The sequence below is a fragment of the Magnolia sinica genome, chromosome 12 (assembly GCF_029962835.1).
Source record: "Magnolia sinica isolate HGM2019 chromosome 12, MsV1, whole genome shotgun sequence".
Taxonomy (NCBI): domain Eukaryota; kingdom Viridiplantae; phylum Streptophyta; class Magnoliopsida; order Magnoliales; family Magnoliaceae; genus Magnolia; species Magnolia sinica.
The window spans coordinates 64,490,378-64,498,413 of NC_080584.1; positions in this window are offsets into that span (position 1 = coordinate 64,490,378).

Below are 8,036 nucleotides of genomic sequence, written 5' to 3' on the forward strand. Positions count from 1 at the left end.
AAACATCTGTGGGATCAATGACTCCCATGGATGTTACATGCTCCTGAAATGGCGTGATAGGGAGCCCTTTAGTGAGCGAATCTGCAATCATCTGCTTAGTGCCGATGAATTCCACGGACACTTGATGATTCTGAACCCTTTCCTTTACAACAAGATACTTGATGTCAATATGCCTCGACCTTGACGAATGCTTGTTGTTACTAGAGAAGGAAATAGCAGCCGAATTATCACAAAATATTCTCAACGGTTTCGGAATATGCTCCAGTACCCGCAAACCTGAGAAGAAACTCTGTAACCATAGTGCCTGATTAGATGCCTTATGGCAAGCAATAAATTCATCTTCCATAGTGGATGAGGCTGTGGTAGATTGTTTCACACTTTTCCACGACACAGCTCCTCCCACCATCATGAAGATGTATCCTGAAGTAGACTTCTTAGTATCGACGCAGCCTGTGAAATCTGCATCTGAATATCCGATCAACTCCAACTGATTGGACCTTCTGTATGTGAGTCCGAAGTCTTTTGTTCTCTGAAGATACCGTAATACTTTCTTTGCAGCTATCCAATGTTGCATTCCTGGAATAGATAGATATCTTCCCAACATTCCAGTGACAAAGGCAATGTCCGGTCGCGTATAGACTTGAGCATACATGATGCTCCCTACTACTGATGCGTACGGAAATTCTTTCATTCGATTCTTTTCTAAATTATTCTTTAGACACTGAAATAAACCAAATTTTTCGCCCTTCACAATGGGGGACTTTCCTGAAGCACAATTTTGCATGCCATACCTTTCGAGTACCCTAGTAATATAGGCCCTCTGTGACAAGCTGAGCAGTCCAAGTGTTCTGTCACGGCGAATCTCAATGCCGATGACGTAAGAAGCTTCACCAAGATCTTTCATTTCAAACCTTTGAGATAAAAATTTCTTGGTGTCGCTCAACATCCTAATATCACTGCTAGCTAATAGAATGTCATCGACATACAAAATCATCATAATGAACTTACTCCCACTAGTTTTAATGTAGATGCATTCATCTGCAGTGTTTTCTACAAAGCCATATGAAGAAATTACTTCATGAAACTTAAGGTACCACTGCCGCGATGCCTGTTTCAACCTATAGTTGGACTTCTTAAGTTTGCAAACCAAATGTTCTACGCCAGTAGCTACAAAACCTTCGGGCTGCAACATGTACACATTCTCATTTAGATCCCCATTGAGAAATGCAGTCTTTACATCCATCTGATGTAACTCTAAATCCATATGAGCTACAAGAGCCATTATGATCCTGAATGAGTCTTTCTTTGATACTGGTGAGAAAGTCTCCTTAAAGTCAATGCCCTCACGTTGGTTAAAATCCTTGGCAACAAGTCTGGCTTTATATCGTTCGACATTACCTTTGGAGTCCCGTTTGGTTTTAAATATCCATTTACAACCAATCGGCCTTATTCCAGTGGGTAACTCTGCAAGATCCCATACTTTATTGTCCTGCATGGATTTCAACTTATCTTTCATGGCATTAAACCAACGAGAAGGATCAACACTTTGTTTGACTTGTGTAAAGGATTCAGGATCTTTTTCCACCCCTATGTCAAAGTCGTGTTCCTGTAAGTATACGATGTAATCGTCTCGATTTACAGGCCTTCTCTCTCTTTCAGATCTTCTTAATGGTTCAGCTTGTTGGGTCTGATCTTGATTTTCCTCATCAGTGGTTTGTATATGAGGTTCTACGTGGTGCTCTGCAGTGACTGCAGAATCGACTGAATTATTAATGTCCACGTGATCTGGATTGACTATGAGAGGAGTCACAGTCCTTTGTTTCTCAAATACAAAATTTCTTATGCTTGTGCTCCCACTGTTTTCAGTGTCCTCAATGAATTTGACATTCCCAGTCTCAACAATCCTGATGGAGTGGGAAGGACAGTAAAATCGATAGCCTTTTGATCTTTCTGGGTATCCAATGAAGAAACAACTTATGGTTCTAGGATCAAGCTTCTTTTCATGCGGGTTATAAATTTTGGCCTTAGCAGAACAACCCCAAACATGTAGATATCGGAGACTTGGTTTTCTCCCATTCCACAACTCAAAAGGAGTTTTGCTTACTGCTTTGCTGGGAACCTTATTTAATATATGAACTGCAGTTTTGATCGCATCACCCCACAGAGATTCTGGTAATGTTGAATTGCTGACCATACTTCGCACCATATCCATAAGGGTGCGATTATGTCTCTCAGCAACTCCATTCTACTCTGGAGTACCAGGCATAGTGTACTGAGCAACAATGCCACAATCCTGTAGGTATTTAGCGAATGGCCCTGGATTGCGTCCTGATTCGTCATATCTGCCATAGTATTCACCACCACGGTCAGATCTGACAACTTTAATTCTCTTATCGAGTTGATTTTCAACCTCGGCTTTATAGATTTTAAAAGCATCCAGGGCATCTGATTTCTTACTGATAAGGTATAGGTACCCAAAGCGAGAGTAGTCATCTATAAAGGTAATGAAATATTTGTGGCCACTCCATGAGGCTGTAGGGAATGGTCTACAGATATCTGTATGTATAACCTCTAATAGATCTACACTCCTGGTTGCACCTTTCTTTCTCGTTCTAGTTTGTTTGCCTTTTATGCAATCAATGCATACTTTATAGTCAGAGAAGTCTAGAGAATGCAAAATTCCTTCTCGCACAAGCCTGTCTAATCTCTCACGAGATATATGGCATAACCGCCTGTGCCACAATATGGAGGAATTCTCATAGTCTAGTCTTCGCTTGGATCCCACTACATTTCCATGCAAGGTATTAATATTATAGACATGAGAGGCAATCAAGTCTAACTGGTATAAGTTGTTTACTAAAGAGCCGGTTCCAACTTTAATCGAATTAAAGTAAATACTAAAACTTTTATTTCCAAAGTGGAACGAATATCTCAACTTATCCAAACAGGAAATTGAAACTAAATTGCGCCTTATAGACGGCACACAGAATGTATTTACTAAATTCAAAAAATGACCAGTCTTCAACTTAAGCCTATAGACTCCTATTGCCTCCACGTCAACTTTGACACCATTGCCTACGTATACTGAGCGCTCCGCATCAGTTGGTGGTCTGGCCTGTAGTAATTCCTGCATAGAAGTGCATATGTGAATAGTAGTTCCTGAATCTATCCACCAGGAATCCACTGACACATCGGTCAGATTAGATTCAAAACAGACAAGAACAGAATGATTACCTTTCTTTATAAGCCATTCCTTAAAACCTTCACAGTCTTTCTTTAGATGACCCGTCTTTTTACAAAAGTAGCACGGTTTGCCTTTAACCCGTTTGCGTTTAGATCCATTTCCAGATTGATTCTCATGGTTTCCAGATGGAGGACCAGAGAATCCATTATTAGAACCTTGTTTCCTCTTCTTTCTACCTTTATTCCCTTGCCCATGCCCTTGTCCTGAAGTTACCATATTAACATTTTGAACTTTTATCATCTATCTGATCCTGTCTTCTTCTTGGACGCATTGTGTGATGAGTTCATCTAATGTCCACATGTCCTTCAGAGTGTTATAGTTTACCAGGAACGTGCCGAATTGGGGAGGTAGGTTGTTCATGATCAAATGAACTAGTTGATCATCAGTGAGTACAAGCCCTAGAGCACGGATCTTAGAAACAACTTCGATCTGCTCTACAATGTATTCACGGATGTTGCCTTTTCCATCATAGGACGAGCGAGTCAATTTATTCAGAAGAATGCCTACTTCAGATTTATCAGATTTCTTGAATCGTTTTCCCATCTCAGTTAGGAAAACTTTAGCCTTATCTGTTTCAGGCATGGCACCCTTCATCAATTCAGAAATTGAATATTTAATGACTTTTAGGCATGTATCATTTGATCTAAACCATGCAACGCATCTATTATATTCAGCTTCAGTGGCATTATCAGATGACTTTGGCGGTTCTGGTGTTATCAGGGCAAGATCTAATTGAAGACAGCCCAGTACAACTTCAATGGCGTTCTTCCATTGAGTATAATTAGATCCATTTAAGGCAGAGACTTGATGCGTATTAGTTGGAATTGAGACTGAAATATAAGAGATACACATATACTCACATTAGTTCATTATTTCACAAAGCAATTTAGTGAATGTAAACAAATATCAGGCAAAGATAATTGATTCAATTGCTAAGGGAGGCATTGACTGAATCATCCAAGATGAAGATGGGCCCAACCATCACATCTTAGTGAGAATCTGTTACACCATCATCATTCCTCCTGTGGGAGGTAATAACAACATGTTAGTGATTCTCCTGAACATGAAGCTAAGTGATGTAAGTCATGTAAATTTGAAACACTCAACACTTATGGGTGAGATGAGTCTTTCAGTTTTACATTACCAGCATCATTTACTTCACCCGTTCACTTGACTGCCAAACGGTAATCGTCTGTGTTTTCGTTACTGTACGCATGAAAACGTGAACGCAACTATATGTAATCTTTCTAATCCCAATGTTACAAGTCTGTACTTGTAAAGTTTTCATCGATTGAGGTCACTATGGTGGCTAACACAACCAAATCCAAAACTACAAATATAGACTTTAAGATTGCCATTATAATCCTGCCTCTCTATGGATTATTTCTTAATTAGTCCGATGCGGTCCATAAGTTAGTTGATATTGACCTTTTTGGAATTCCTTAAAGTGAAATAGGTTTCACATCTTATATTTCAACGGTCCATATCAATGCTTAAAGATGGGTGATGGGCCAATAATAGGGTCGCACCTGTACTCTATACGATCTGAAAGTGTTCAATGAACATGACTAATCCAGTTCTTAATATCCACATGATAGACAAATAGTACGGAACTTTGCAATTGGATGGTTAGGTCCATGCATAGGTGGCCACAAGATGGACAGATTAGTTTAAACGCTTAATATAGATGGAAGTTCACGTAATCATCTACCAAGTAAATTAGACATAATATGTCCATAAGTCAGCCCAGATTATGAACATGAAATGATATATGATGGTCAATATTTAGAAATTTAATGGACCAGTGCTAACTCAGGGGCCCACCATCAAAACAGTATAGTGAGCACACTACCAGTGATAAGCCCACGAGAGAGTGGGAATAGATCCCATTCGCGGGTACAGGAGTCGGACCCGAATATGCTTAATCGGGTCCGAAGACCCGATTCCATATAAGGTCGATTTCGACCTAATACTCACAACGAAAGGAAAAAAATCGTTTTCGCCCCACTCCAAGCCGCGTCTGAAAGGAGGGAGAAAGGAAGATCAAATCCCAGCTATTCCCCTTGTCCGTCCGATACAAGTAGTAGAGATCGAGATCCTCTCATCTCTGCAAACCTTAGCGGAAGCAGCGGCTGCGGCGGAGACAGTGGCTGCCATTGATGGACGCGAAAGCATGAGACGCTGGCAATGGCTCCGGATAGAGGAAGAAGAGGAGATCGAAAACCATCACCATCGTCTGCACGAACAAGGTTCAACAATGGCTGCCGTCCAACAGATCAAGGTACGGGATTTGGGGTAACTGGAATTCGGGAATGGAAATTCCCAATTGAACAACTGGATTTGGGATTTTCAAAATCCCTAATATGGGTTTCTGTATTTAGGATTTCAAATCCAAATTTCGTGATCTGAAACTCTGAATTTAGGGTTTCGAATCCAAATCCCTAATCTGAAATTCTGATTTTAGGGATTGGAAATTGAAGCCCCTAATATTTTAATTTGAGGATTCGAAATCGAAATCCCTAATCTACTCTGGATTTTGGGGATGGGAATCTGAAATTCCCAATTTGGGATTTGGGATTCGAAATCCCTAATTGCTGTATTTGGGATTAAAATCCCTAATTTCAAAATTTGGGGATTCCGAATTGAACAACCCAATTGATCTCTGAATTTGGGGATTCGAATTCGAAATCCCTAATTCTGGATGTGGAAATTGAAGTTCCTAATTGCTTTATTTATCTTTAGGGTTTTCAAAATTCAAATCCCTGACCTTAATATTTCTGGATTCAGGGACTCGGAAATCCCTGATCACAACTGTTTCAGGAATTCGAAAATCCCTGATATGATTAGATATAGTTGAATGTGATCATCCATACCTATGCATAGATTGCTCTGATACCAACTGTGGGATCTAATCTAGATGCGGAATAGGCCCACGGATCTGTCTGTGCATGGGACATGGCGATCAGGGGTCGGATAACTTACCTAGCTGAGACGCCGCCATGGAAGCCGGATAAGAATACCAGAATACCTGTAGAACTTAGGATCTTCCTCTCCTTCACACCTTTTCTGCAAATCAGTAGATGGGACTCGAATTTCTGCTGTGGTGTAGGATTGGGGACCCAGCTCTCTTTTATAGAGTCTGTGGAGAGGGAGTTTGAAACCCATCACAACTCTCTCTCCCATGCTCCACGTTGTAGCATCCTAGTTCAACTCAAACTGCTGTCTGCGTAAGACAGCTATAGCATTCCAGCCCTAGTACGCAGAGCTGCGCAGATAGACTGCGCAGTGCATCACCTGAAGTGGGGCCCACTGGTCTACTCAATCATCCAGTCCAACTGTATAACAATCCAGACCGTTGATCAGTGAGGGCCACTAAATAGAGTTCTTACAGTTTGCTGGTAAGGGCCCACTTGCCTGGCTACTAGTAATCGTGCTAGTGCACTTCTTTCCATAAACTAGCTTGTCCAAGAACTAGCACGTTTTTTTTTTTTTTTTTTTTAAATAAATATATATTTTATAAACACCCAAATACATAGCTCAACTGGCAGACTGAGTGGAGATACCTCGTTTCAACACTTAGGTCTTGGCATCGATCCCTAGTGAGGGTGGCTAACATGGAGTGTGTGTACTGACATGTACTTAACAAGCTAACCCAAAAAAAAAAAAAAGAACTAGCACGTTTTTTCAATATGCTGGTTTGGAAAGGAAGAAGCTTGCCTAGTTCGGGCATTTACCCTGGTGTAACTTTCTCTAAATAGAAAAACTATTTAAGGTAGATGGGATCCACCCCGTCCATCAGATTTACCAACACTAGTTTGGTCTTGATCTCAAAAAATCAGGTAATTCAACATTCGCTCAGCTTAAAATGATAAATAAATAAATAAAACCCACGCTCATATTGTATGGTCCACCTAAGTTTTTAAAATACTCTGATTTTTGGGTAATCTTATCATCCTGATGCGAGATGGTAGATTAACGTACTAGATGGCTTATAAACAGCACAATGAGCCTACACAAAACTAATAATAGGCATTCTGTTTCATCTATTTCCTATGGTTTGGTCCACCTGATCGTTGAATCATCCTAATTATTCTTTTTTTCCAAGGTAGACATTAAGTGGACATCCTAATGAATAAGGTAGATCTCATGAAAATTTAACCCACATGGGGCTCAGTTAGCAGCAATTATCTAAGCGAAGGTTAGCTTGAAGTTCCTATGAGGAATACACTAGCCGGCTTGGAAAGAGAATGTGACAAGCGTGAAAACATGCATGAGATTGGACCGCTCATCAGGTCAGGGTCCCAATATTGCCCCCAACCATAGACTTCAACTGACATACAGGATAATGGAAATAGCCAAGAGGTGTGCCAGTTCAAATCTTCCCCTTACTACCACAATAGTCAAGGCATGTACGAGTTGGAAAAGGCTGAGGTTGACACGCAACCAAGCAGTGTGACCTTCTCACGCTGCTCACTAACTATGAAGAAACAAGCAGGAATGTGCTTGTTAAGTGAAGTGTATGACTTGTCTAATCTAGGTGAATGTTAATTGTTAGCACGTGGATAATTTGTGTTGAAGGCACCGCAAATTCTGAATTCTAAAGTGGTCGATTCTTATTGGTCAACATCATTTTTGATGACTCAAACTAATAAGATACGCTGGATTTCTCTCGTAATAGGTGGCATGCTACACAACATGACTTTTATTTTGGACAAGTGTTGGATTCTCCATGGCCAACCGCAAGATGCTACAACTAGTCTCTATTAAGAGGACTAATATTTTCAGTTCCAAT